At 37.1% G+C, this 14268-nt stretch overlaps 1 protein-coding gene across 3 annotated transcripts in view; it reads left to right on the top strand.

Annotated features, from left to right (window-relative positions):
- Window positions 1–14268, top strand: part of lrrtm4l1 (leucine rich repeat transmembrane neuronal 4 like 1) — a 171841-nt gene that overhangs the window by 122100 nt on the left and 35473 nt on the right. The gene's annotated exons all lie outside the window — the stretch shown is intronic.

Here is a 14268-nt window from a genome sequence, read left to right on the forward strand (position 1 = left end):
GGCAATGACAGGCGAGCATGATGGATTGTGCTAAGAAATTGCCAGTTGTCATGAATTTAGTCTACATCAAATTCATTCTTGAGGCTATTAAGTTGATCAGTAGTCTGGGCTTTAAGAGCCTGCCAGGGAAGTCTTATATTACAACGGCTTTATCACACCAACAATCAGCTTTGATGTATTTTATTCTGGGTTGAGATGAAAACATGTAAATCCGGCACTGAAATCCAGGTAATGACCAAGGATTTTATTTCCATTATAAAAAACCCTCAGACATATTAAAGTGAACACCATCCATTTCTTTCATTACTTCAGAGCTAATATTCGTTTTGGTTTGATTGACGGTTTTGATAACAGACACAAATGCGCACTATCAATTTCACTTGATTATATCAACACATGTTTAATCATTCAGTATTGCAGCTTAACTAAATGTTATTTTATGTTATTCTTTTTTGTTAATAGTCATTTACATTTACACATTTTGCAGACGTTTTTATCCTAAGCAACTTACAGTGAATTACAAGGTGAACTTTTTTTATCAGTATGTGGGTTTTTTGGGATCGAACAATTCGTTTTGGGGATGCAGCACCCCTACTTCCCACGCCTCTAAGTAGGGGTGCTGAGGGTGCTACATCACCCCCTAATTTACAAAAAAAATGTAAATGCAAGACAAGGTTAATTTATATTTATTTATTCAGAGTGTCTGTTTTCTTTAAGTGCAATTAGATTCATCCACCAATGTCGGTTGTTTAAACTAAAGTTTAAAGAAGACAATCAAAGCTCAACATATTTAGTGGCATAGACAGTAGAGTGTATAAGCTGGCTTTTGATGCAATGTCCCTGGTTCGAATCTACCTTTTTGCTCATCCATGTTCGGAGGGCTTTTATTCTCCAAACAATGCAGCATCCATTGAATCATTTTAAAGGGGACAGAGAATGAAAAAACATTTTTACCTTGTCTTTGTTGAATAATGGTAGTCTAGCCACATTCCAAACATACAAAAAGTGCTAAACATGCTAAACATCTCAGTCTCATAGAAATTCCTCTTTTAGAAATGTCAGCCAGAAAACAGCCCAATCTGAAAAACTGATGCTTATGACATCACAGGCATCTAACTGCCCTTCCATTTTAAAATAATTGGCTACATTTTTTTGAGTGGCAGCAAAGTCAGCCAATCAGTAATGAGATTGCAAGTTAAGCCAGTAGGGAGAGCCAAATAGGTGCAAAACCACTTGTTCGAAATCCCCCACCCTAATAGAGCTATCTGAGAGAGGTTTTTAGGAAGCTTCTAAGGCATTACAGACCCAAACAAACATAAATACTGTACCCGTGCCCTCATCACAATTCTATAGCAGACTCTGCAGCGATATCAAAGTACAGAAATAGTGTGGCGCGGTAGACGCGATTCCGCCTCATTCGCACATCTAGTTTGCGTGATTTGAGCGTTGTCGCGGCAAACACGCGTGTTAAAAAAGTTGAACTTTCGTGGAGAAAGATTAACCAATCAGGAGCTTTCTCTAGTAGTGACGTGATTACAGGAAGTGAGCGGAGTCTCAGAAGTACCTTCCATGACGTGAATTTCTGCGTAAATCTCTCGATGAATTTCACGCGCGAATGAAGTGAGTAAACTCAAACTGTTCAAGCCTCAAATGCAGCTGGTGTGAACCCACGGTAACAGTTTGCCAAACTGTCTAAAGTGATTTAAACAAGCAGACACTCAAAGAGTTTAAGCGCATTTTTATTTAATTCTTGTTAAGACGCTTCTTCCTTCTTTTCAAAGCACTTGGGAGATTGCGCTACTGTGGTGTTATCCGTTGCTAAGCAACCATGTAACATAAAATCCTACCATTTAAAGGTTTTAGGGTCACTTTAACTTATTTCTTAACCCCTTCAGACCCTGCGTCCACTAGAATAGACATCACATGTTTTGTGGTTCAAAAAATGCTGATCAACCAATTAAAACAAGGCACACTGTTTTCCACACATTTCTATAATAGCAAATTCATCAAAACTACAGTAATGGGCAAAAGTCTTAGGCCACCATGCTACCATTAGATTTGTTGTTTTTGCAATTGTATAGTGATATATCATTATTTTTCAGTCTCTTTATTAGAATACAACCAAAAAATACAGGAAACTTGTATGTAGTATTATAAGCTGAATTGTCAAGTATTAACTCCCCCTCCACTTGAGCAATAACAGGCAGCTGCAGGATCTCTTAAACCTAAATAAAAATTTAATCCTAATTTCTAATTCTAATCGAATGACTTCAGGACTTCAGTCTCCTCAAAAAAGCTCAAGATGTGTTTCGTGCCAAGAGAGGTCACACTAAATATTGACTGATGCCTCAAGAAGACTTTTAGTTCTTAGTTTTAAATTTTGTCAACATATTTACTGTATTTTCTGTTTGTGTCTTAAAAGAAGAGTGAAAAATATATATGGATGGACTTTGCTAAAACAACAAAGCTGGTGATGGTGGCCTTTTGACTATTGCACAGTACTGTATATGCAATTGTACAGATGGAACTAAGCAAGTCAATACTAAGTCAAAACAGAAACACTACCTGGTGGAAGAACTGTATAATAGTTCATAAATGTATTCAAGGAATTACATTTAGTGCAAGATTATTTAAGATAAGCTTAAGAAAAGATTTATTTACTGTTATAAAATAATGTATATTAAAAACCTAGAAAACAAACTGTTATAATATTTTTTTTAAATGTTAAAATAGCTCTGTGCCCTTCCTACAAGATTTCTTTCTTAGAAATAGCCCTATGCCATTTTGAGTTTGAGACCCTTGTTGCTGATTTAATAATGTTCAAAGGCACAGATGAACATTTTTCATTTATTCAAGCAGATTACTGCTGATGACTTTGTTCTCAAGTCATTTCAAGTTGAATTCAAAATCATTTTGATTCATATGTGATATGAATGTGGTGATGCCCAGCTGCGACTGGTCTGTCGGTTTCCACCAGTTTGACCCAGCAGGGCAATTTTTTGACATGGTTGTGAACGTGAACTAAAGTTAATTTACTCACTCTGCATGTTGTTCAAAACCAGCATGACTTTCTTTTACTGAACACATAAAGAGACAGAGTAAAGCATAAAATTTGTGTCTGGCAGCCTCATTTGCCATTCACTGTCATCGTATTGAAAAAGCATCAGATCTTCATTTTTATGTTCCATGTCGTTCTGGGGTACATTTTCCAAAAGCATCGTTAGTCAAATGGTTGCTTGTTCCATCATTACCAGCATAGTTCAATGATTTCAACAAGCATTTGCTAACTGGGTTGCCAACTTGTATTGTGTATGTGTAATGATTAGTGATGGCCGATTTCAAAACACTGCTTCATGAAACCTCGAAAACATTTACAAATCTTTTTTTTCTTAAATCAGTGGTTATGAGCTTGTTTTAAACTGGCCACGTGATTTTAGCGAACGAGGTTTCATCACGTCATAACTGTTTTGAAATGTTTCGAAAATACGATGGTTCACCACTGGGGGAAGTTGATCACAAATGACTAGTGTCTAATATGGTTTATGGTCGAATATGGTGAACTCGGGTCAGTTTTATTATGCAAGTTCATCAAACATTCTTTCTTCAGACTGATAACGCTAACATTTTGCCTACTTTTTGTTTATAGACAGATTTAATGACAAACATAGATTTAGTTAAGGGCCGTTCACAAAAAAAAAACATAGTTTAAAAAAATTTATATTATAGAGAATAGTGGAGTTCACACCTTTATAAACTATAACGATAAAGATACAATGAACAATGTTGATGGGATCACTTTCTAAGCGCAGATTTGAAATGGATAACACAGTGCAGAAGCTCATTTTGAGGTCCATAACATATCAGGTATCCAGCGCTGGATTATCTTATCATACGCTGTTTCTCAATATGCGTTCTTCAATATGCGTTCTTCAGCGATCTTACGTCCTTCTGTTCTCACTCTACGTCATCATTAACCGTCAAAGTTTAATTCCAATTCTCAAGAAGGACGGATGAAAAACCCAGATGTGTTCTTGATATTGAGGATGCATCAAGTGCAGACTTGCGTGCTGAAATCTGGTTAGGAAGATCTCACACATCTCAATTCTCACAAGTGCGTTTTGTGTTCTCACGACCTTTTAAGTTCATTCTTACAAGGGCGCCTGGCAAGACCAATCTCAATGAGAGCGCAAGTCCGTTCTTTGCAACAATAATCTAACTGATGGAATAGTTTGAATGATTAGTTAGATCTCAAACTGATTAATTAGTGGAGACTATTATGATGCATTCCCACCAAACCACCAAACACTTCCATTTAAAGACTGTTACATGAGTAGTTACACGAGTAAGTATGATGGCACAAAATAAAACTTTTGTTTGGAGCCATAGGGATGAATGGGGCTAGGCTAAATGCTAACACATTCACAAAGCAATGGACAAACATTTAAAGTGCACACATTGAAAAAAGATAGATATGTAGGTATGATAGGTATTTTTTTAGTCTAGGACTTGTCTAATCCCTGTTCGGGAAACCAGCCAACAGTATACCAATTCTAGACTATTTCGGATAGATAGTATGCAAGACACAGTGAGAATTTTTCTTTTAAGTGCAATTGACCCGCCTCGCAAAAACCCGCCCTATTTTGCTATACTGCATCACCTGGTGATTGAGACTCAGAACAAAACACTAAAAAGCAACATTGTCCCTGTAAAGCTGGTAGCTTTAGCTGGGATCATGTTCGTACAGTGTGACACCAAGCAAAAATCGGGAAGGACTACAGTATTTAAAATTTCATAGTGTGAAGCCGGTTTAACAACCGCTTTATGATCAGTTCAGAGTGGCTGTCATTCAAACTCCCTGTAAAGGGTCAATTCAAACATATACTCCTATAGCATTTCTTGCTGAAAGACCTTTCCGCATTTTCTTCATCCATTGCTGTGGATTTTACAATCACAACTGCAATAAATAATGCTTTTAACTTAAATCACTTTTTCTATTCTGCTCTCCGCATCCTTTCTAAGACACAGTTACGACACTCGTAAGTCTATGAATTATTGTTCGTCGAATAATACAGCCTGAGCGTGCAAGAGGTTTTATATCACAGCTTTGTTTTACCGGGTAAATTATGTCCTCTAGATGCATCTTTTTGGGGTTAGCATCACTTTTATAAAACTGGAAGGGTTCCAATCTGCTGAGGAGTCTGTGATAATTTAGACATTCTTAAATTTCATTATACTAAAACTGGTACTTAAGCTGGCTAACACTGTAAAGAGCTGTTGACGTTGTTATTACAGATACTCTGTCTTCTATCCAAATGGGAAACCTCTCACATAAGCTATAAAGATTTTTATTTGTAACCAGAATGAGTTAAGAGAGGTGTTAGGCCATTAGTTTGGTTTACTCAGTATAAAGATGACTGTGACTATTTTCATACTTGTAATTTTGTGTTTCATGTACATTTTTGAACAATGACACACAAAATTAGTGGTTCAGTTCACTAAAATGATTTAATGATTCAAATTTTTCATTACAACACGTAACCGCATTTCACAGACGTCTTTATACTTAAAATGCTTTGTCAGTCTGTGATCTTGACATAGCTAGTGCCTAAGGAAATACCAGCTTACCAACTTATCTTGTCTTGCTAGTGTGTTGCTTTTGAAGTTTAGGTAAGAGATGCTACTAAAACATTTCACTGAAACAAACCGTTTGAACTGATACACAGAAATGTATTGATCTCAAGTTGGAAGTCAGGACTTTTTTTAAACATATCTGTTTCATTGTTTATAAATACAGACAAAAATGGTTAATAAAAATAAACTAATTACAAAAGAAAGGAAATTAAGCAAATGGAAAATAACACATCAAAAATAATTGCAGTATTCACAAGGTTGCGTATATAGCCAAGTCATTGCATATAATTTGTGAGACTTCCTAATCAATTTTCCACTTGGTTTTGACTAGAGAGAAGGGACATTTTGAGTTAAACATTTATCCAGACTGTCAAGTTGACTGCATTAAAAATTTGTGTTGACCTGACAACCGATTAGTGCACACGACGGATTGCTGGTTATTGATCTTTTTCCTCCGCTTTACCCTGAAAAGTAAAAAGGACATAAAGAGAATATTTGTGGGTTAAAACCATTCAATTTCATTGCAACCATTCCATCTACAAATGTTCAAATTTTTCCAGGTTATGCCATCATCTTGGTACTTTGGGTAATGGCTTCGGCTTCAGCACACCATAACAGTGTAGCATTTAAATGAAATATCAACTTGTCACCTTGCCAGAAAAATACAGCAGCTGACTCTGCTATAAGTGCCAACATCTTTGGAAAGGGGTACAGCCACAGTCATACAGTTTTTTAAATGAGTGGCTTTTAAATGAACTAACCTTGCATGAGCTATGGCTCGTTGGTCATCAATGTATTTTAGTCAGCAGAAGTATAAAAGTAGCATCCAGATCGATTTTTATTTGGAGTATTAGTCACAGGTGGCGCATTCGCCACTCTGGTCCGCAATAGATCTCTAAATCATTATATCGTATGCTGAAGAAAATTCGCAGCCAGGTACTGCAGTAATACCTTGTAAAGTGGCCCAGCATTTGTTTTCTTGGATTATAAGTCATAAGTCGATACGCACTGCAGAGATTTGGCCTAACAGATGCGATCTGATGTGTGTTGTGAAAGAGCTCAGCTCGATTGTTGTGGATTAGCAACGCCTCTGTAGGCATCAGCAGTCTGTACCAGATGTTGCACCTGGAATATAATTTGCAATTAGGGCTGTGACGGTGCCAGTATTTTACCACCGCGATGGTAATGCACAAATTCACTGTGGTGGTGCGGTGATTATAGAATGTGTGTGTATTTGGACAGGCGCATTGATGCATATATGCTTACATATAATGGATACATATATTTTAAATTATAAAAATGTAAACGAGAATCAGATGTAAGTTTTTTTTAAAACGTGCGTGTTCATAGGCACCGATTTCTTTTTCTGCCGGTGGGTGCTCGTAACAACGTCAAGCAATAACTGACGCTCTCACTGTTAAAAAAATCAGTAGAAATTTGCAGCTGGGTTCCCGGTAATTTGCCGTGGATTTGAATTTATGTTTTTTACTGTCAACATTTTGTTCAAAGTTAAATAAACATTTAACATTTACAAGTCTTTGTCTTTACAGAAGAAAACCAGAAAAACAGCATCAAGCAAAACATTCTGGGAAACAAAATCCGAAGCAAAAAAACAGAAAAAGGTTGATGATGATTTCTGGCTCCCAGAATGCTTTGCATGAGGCTGTTAATGTATAGTTTTATTCTGTAAGATAAAGACTTGTTAATATTAAAAATTGATTTAACTTTAAAAAACTACTGCCAGTAAATAACATAAATTTAAATCTACAGTAATTTACCGGCAACCCAGCTTTTACTATTGTAATTACTATTTACTATTGTAATTACAGAAATTACTATTGTAATTTCTACGGATTTTTTTACAGTGTGGAGCGCCCAAGCACTGTAAAAAGGAGGAAAGCGGTGTGTCACATTTTGAGCCAACCCATCCTCACCCCATGTCGTCAATATTTGACGACACTTGACCATTCGTCAATATGTGACGGGGAGGGTATACCTTTCGCGTCATTTTTTGACGAACTGGGGACTTCAATACTATTACGTCCGTTGCATTCTCCTTCCTATTTTCCTACCATTCTCGCGTCGGTTTAGGGCCAGATTTACATAATGACATCCCTACCCAAACCTACCTCTAACCCCAACGCTAGGTGACAACTGTCGTACCTAACTCTAACCCCAACGCCAGGTGACAACTGTTTAATTTTGCGTACACTGTTTAATTTTGCGTAATCTAACCCTAAACCGACGCGAAAATGGTAAGAAAATAGGAAAGAGAATGCAACGGACGTAATAGTATTGAAGTCCCCAGTTCGTCAAAAAATGACGCGAAAGGTATACCCTCCCCGTCACATATTGACGAATGGTCAAGTGTCGTCAAATATTGACGACATGGGGTGAGGATGTGTTGTTTGAGCAATTGAACAATTTAGCATAATGTGCTTGGCTATTTTGTTGGGTACTCGAGCCTTGGAGCACCCACAGGATCTATGCCTATGAACGTGTTAATTGTAGCACTTCCCTTCCACCTTGAAAATAGCTCACTAACTCAGAGGACCCTATTTTAATGATCTTAGCGCATGGTCTAAAAAGGTGTCCACTTGTTGCTATAAATGACGGAAAAATGGTCTATGCGCCTGGTGCACAGTCTAAAAGGGTTGTTCCGATTCTCGTAATGAGTAATGGGTGTGTTTTGGGCGTAACGTTTAATAAACCAATGAGAGTCTTATCTCCCATCCCCTTTAAAAGCCATTGTGTATGTGCAAAGGCTGATTGCATGGCGGAGTTTTAAGTGGAAAAACTGTAAGCAGGGGAAGACCACCACCAGTTTAAGATTGATGTTAAAAAATAACATTGTGTTTTATTCAATATAATGGTTATCTGTGTAATTTAGGCTTTGGTTCTCAGTTATTTCAGTAATGAAGTGATAAGTAAAATAAGCAGTGTTTTAATTGCTGATAAAATATGATGCATAATTTAAAAAAAGTTTTATAAGAATAATTTACAAATATGCAAAAAAAAAAAAGGTTTGCATAAGTAAAAATTTGTAACAAACAGGATAATTTACTAACGTATAGGTGTTTCAGCACTCGGACAAGGCCGTGAGTGAAAGATATTACTTAAAAATGGTTCACATCTTATCATATCCAAAGTCATCATATACAATAAATTTGTGTGGTAGCATTTAAAAAAATCAAAATAAATGCAATATTAGAACTTTAAAAAAAGCTAACAAATCTGCTTACTTTCCAAGCTACAAGTGAAGCAGCTCTTCTGTCAGCTGATCTCAGCTTAATGCCTTTTAAAGTCCTGTAAACTGTCCTCATTTATGTCAAAGAGACACAATAATAATCTTTTAAGTTTTAATCGTTTCATTTTTTTATATTAAAAAAGTGTTTGTGTGCTGCGCATCTATGCGTGTAAAAAGCAAACGTGCATTGTCGAACCCGTTTATAGGCACATTTTACTAACACGCTCTTTAAATAACAAAAACAGTATTGCGCTGTAAGGACAATTTCCTGAATAAAGCATGAGGTCACCATACAGGCTCGGGAAAACAGCTCTCTACGCTTCACAGTAGACTACTGAGACCACATTTGGTTTTCAAAGATCACACCTTAGGGCGTCATACATTTGTATTCTCATTCTCTCAAAGCAAACTGTATGAAATGCCACATTCTACATGCACAAAGAATCTGAAACTGATCTTATTTGTTTTCTATTGAAATATCTCATTGCAAGTGGTTACAATGGTCTCACTCTTAACAACAGAATTCAATGTTAAAGTCGCCATGAAACGGAAGTAGCGATTACCTTATTTTCCCCATGGTGACGTATATCCGAATGAAACGGCTTTTGAGATGAAATAAGGCAGGACTGGATTTGAATTTGTCCATCGAGATCTGATTGGATCGTTTGAAGTTGGGTGGTGTTGCTAATTGCTAATCGCTGCGATCTTCTCCCGGACCCCGCCCACCTGCCATACTTTTGACCGGAAGTAAAGAGAGATCGTTTTGAGGAGGGGAGGAGATTTGCATTTTTGATTAAAGATTATGAGCACACACAAATTTTTAAAAAATAATGAAGCTCACAGATAAGTCATTTGTTAATAATACCACAATATTAAAAATATATATATCGTTTTTTATTTCAATTTCATTGCGACTTTAAAGTGTCAGCAAACTCAATCAATGTTGATAGACACCTCCCATCTTAGACATAAACCAATCACCCCCTGTATGCAAATTAAGGACAGCCCTGAGTTTTACAATAACCAATCAGTACCAATTCCTATATGCTTTGTCCTCTGGTTATTTAAGGAGATGTGTAGAAGATTCAGGTGGGACTTTCTATATCTAGAAATGCACCCCCATAATCTTTGATACAGCATCATGTATTTCATTTTACTTTGAGGAATCTGTAAACAGATCTTCATCAGTTGCCAGGTATGCAATATTCTCTTCATGTTTTAATTGGATTGTGAATTGACTTTGAATTATGACCTTCCTACCTGGCTAATAAATTGTGTTTGGATTATTCTGTGTTGCTACGAAAGTTATTGACATGACTAGTAAATTACGATGTATCCTTGTTACCACAATGACTGAAATCAGGCTAGTAACGGACTAAAATCCCAGACTAGATGGCATAGTGGTACATCAGCGGAGGATTTTGGAGATCCGAATAGCACTTGTTGTTAGTTTAAAGCGTAACTAAACCCCTGGTCAGAGCCTGACTCCACCCACTGGCAATATTTGAAAAATGCAAGAAAAGTGGGCAGATCCCAACGGAGATAAAGGGGACGAACTAAGCTCGTACTAAGCATGTGGTGAGATCGTAACAAGGGCGTGGTGAGCTTGAACCTGCTTACGTCACAAGTTACTTTTTGGACCCAACATCCAATAGGAAAATTCAACTGCAGTAGCCACCGTTCAACCTGAAGAGGGCAGCACTCAGACGTTTTTACACCATATATTGAAGTATTGAAACACTTTATATCCAAATGTAAAAAAACTTACTGAAATCAATGAACAGCACTAATAAACCATCATTCTTACAGATCATTAACTAAAAAAAGTTGGTTAAGGGTTTAGTTACTCTTTAAGTTAAATTAGATGCGTGGAGGCTAATAGTGTATTTCCTGTTTAGAGTAACATATAAATGTTGTCTACCCACTCTAAATCAGATGAGCCTCAAACTCTGGTTATTTTAATGTTAATCTATCTAAGTTGCATATTAAATTATGGCACGAGTATCATTGGAGAAGACGGTCAGTTTTGTTTTATGATAGTGGTCGTGAACCTTTGGTTTGAAATAACTATTGTAATAATTAAGTTGCACCTCTATGGGGACTAAATAAGTATGTTCAGAGATGAGCACGCATAAAAGGCGGCCTTCTGAACATATGGTCAAACCTCTATTAGCGACCAAGCCTGGTTTGATTGTGATCGTGGGCCCGCATGATTATTAAATATGAATAAACGGCCGGTGCGTGACTCCAAAGCGACATGTGTAGCCGAACGAACGAATGCAATAGCAAGTAGGGCTAAACCAGAATAACCAAACATCCACCCAAATTCTGCAACTGTTAAAAGTAATTATCAATCCGATTTATATTAACTTTATCTTTGGAGTCAGATAATAATACCAAAATTGCATAATGGGAAAACGTCATCTGCATGCGCCGGAAAAGACCGAACACGGCAGAATCTTTCGCCATGCCGTTGGTTACCGCCATTGGGCCTATGGATGGATGGGGATTATATATTGTTCCCTTTACAGCGCCATTGACTTTAGACCATATTTTAGTTGGTCAATGACATAGTCTATTTTAGTTGCCTCAAAATAGCAACGTGCCAACAATGCACCTGAACACACCTCGTTTTCAGACCAGACACCCATGGCCGCACAAATCGGCGCAAATGCATTTGCTATTTAAACATGTGACGCCGAACAAGAAAATGATAATAGCGCCAGTCTGAAAGTAGCAAAAAACACTTGCGTTGTGCTTTGCGCCGCATTGCGCTTAGTGTATGGTAGTGCTCTGTTGTGTCAAAATCGTGTCTGCTGCATCTAGTTTGCCGCTTGAACATTTTGAGTTTACTCGCTTCATTCACAGTGAAAGCTGCACGTGAAATTCTAGTCATCGTGACATTCACGTGGAAATTTGTGTCATGGGAGGGGCTTCTGCGACTAGAGCAAGCTCCTGATTGATTAACGCGGCGCATTTTTCCTCCAAAGTTCAAATTTTTTAACTTGCGGGCTTGCCGCGCAACGCACAATTTGCGCAAACTAGACACGCGAATGAGGTGGAATTGCGAATACCGCGGCGCACTAAACGCCTCATTCGCGCTGCGAGACCTCCAGACGCGCGTCATTGCGTCTTCACATTGACTTAAGATTGAAATCACTTGCGCTTGACACCTCTACCACGGCTGGTCTGAATGCACCATGAGTCTGTTGGCCATTTGCATTCACACGAACTTAAAGACATCTTGCTGGGCGAGATTGTACTTTATATTTTTCATAGTTTGTGGCGTGCAGGGTGGTGAGGAAGTTATGACAACTGTCACAGCACTTTTTGCAATCTGTCAATGTTCTTTGCATTTTAGATCGTGTGTGTGTTATAAATTAGTTAAATAAGTATGGTAAATAATTGTAACAGAAAAAAACATAGATATTAAATTAATCAACTAATTATTTCACTCAACTGGTTGTGGAAACATTCATTATATGGTAAAGAGCAGCTGTTATCACCCTGTAATAACATAATTCACAATTACGTGACTGTTTGTAATTGTTCAGTCCAACTTTTTAGTGTACGGTCAGATCATTTAAACCCATTAGCCAAAAGTAGCAGTTAATGCCAATGCAATAAGAACACAGCAATCAGCAGGATTACAGTATGGATCAGTGACTCATGACAGGGTCTTTAAAAACACATCGAATAAGACCCCTAATGAGATTTCGGATGTTTTTGTTGTTTTACTGTTGAAGTGGTCCACTGGCTGCAAAAGTTAAGGACCCACTGGTGTAGAATGATGAAAAAAATGTGACTGCTGCACAGTTCGGTTTGCATTAAGCTGTTTTCCTCATGGAGCTTGGGTCTGTAGCTACAGTATATGGACAGCACATTGTTTATCTGCAGGGTTTAATTGTGAGCACTGTCTTGTTTTCTGCTTCTAGTTTGCTTTAATGCATTTCACATTACCTGCTTGTTATATCTCATCAGCTCTCGTGGACTAGAGAGGTATCTTGAGGAACATTAAGACATTTTACAGACAAATATGTGTCTATTACATGGGGGAAAATAAGGTGGGTAATGGGATACCAGAGAAGCGTAACAATAATTAGTTGGAAACAGTGACGTGTCTTGGCTATTTTTTCTTCACAAGTAGTTTCGAGGAAAGGTAATGGCAGGTTTGCAGCTTTTCATTGCCACTTGTTTACTAGAAAATCTATAGCAGGCAGCTGCACACTAACAGTAATTTTTGACAATGATATGTAATTATTGTATGAGATTCATTTCTCATAAATTGGCTCGCTAACCAATAAGTTCTTAAAAGGGAACATTGGGAGGCACTTTTGAAGATGTAATGACAGTGACCTCTTTGGTTTCTTCTCCCACATTTCTCTAAAATTTCTTAACAGCACCGATGGGATTGCATTTTATGTGAAACTGATGACTCTGTAATTTGCTCTGTATGCTTGGATGGCCTCTGTTCGGTTCTTTCAGCGACAGCAAGTAATGCAGAATGCATGGCACATGTAGTACGAGTCCTCAGCAGAAGGGCTCTACGAGTCCAATCAATTTATTCTTTGTTATATCGCCTGGCAAAGGCAACTGTTTAAAATGTTTCAGAGGCAAAAGATTTTAACGAAATTGCTCATCTTGCATCATCTTTTGGCACAGACGACACAAAATGGAACAGTGGATGTAATGGCTTAAATGAATTATGTCTGATATAATGATTTTGCCTTTAATTGACTAATCAATTCCCATAGAAGGGTTTAAAAATATGGTATCAAAGTTATTGCCGGATGTTAGTCTCAATTTAAAGGAGATTAGTAAGTGGCAATTGCTAATTATAATAAATGGATCCTTGTAAATTCATCCAAATAAGTGTTTATGTGTTATACATCGGAAATGCCAAGAACTGCTGTATTTCTTCAAGTGTGACTTTAAATTTGTGAACTTTATATTTTTGCAATTGTACTTCTCAGTTTGTAGTGGCAGACCACCACAAATTCAAATGATGTACTGTAGTCAGCCCATCAAGACCGATTATTAAAATAGTTATTGCATATTTAGTTTATCTATAGTTTTGCTAATTTTTTTAGTTTAGTGTCTATGCATAATATGTCTAATGACTAATTTAGTCAACGTAGTCAATTAAAGTTTTGCACTTAATTTTTTAAGTATAATCAACTTGGAAATTTAAATTTTGTACTCATGTATGTATTTTAACATAACAACAGCCTGCCCAGGGACTATGGGTGGAAATTAGCTCTTAACCTGGTACTATGCATCTTTCCTTTTAAGGTTAATGTTTAATGTATGCTGTCCCTGTTTCTTTAAATAAATACAATTCAAATTCAAAAAAATTTAAAAGTCATTTTATTTTATATATATATTTTTGT

The sequence above is a fragment of the Misgurnus anguillicaudatus genome, chromosome 12 (genome assembly GCF_027580225.2).
Source record: "Misgurnus anguillicaudatus chromosome 12, ASM2758022v2, whole genome shotgun sequence".
Taxonomy (NCBI): Eukaryota; Metazoa; Chordata; class Actinopteri; order Cypriniformes; family Cobitidae; genus Misgurnus; species Misgurnus anguillicaudatus.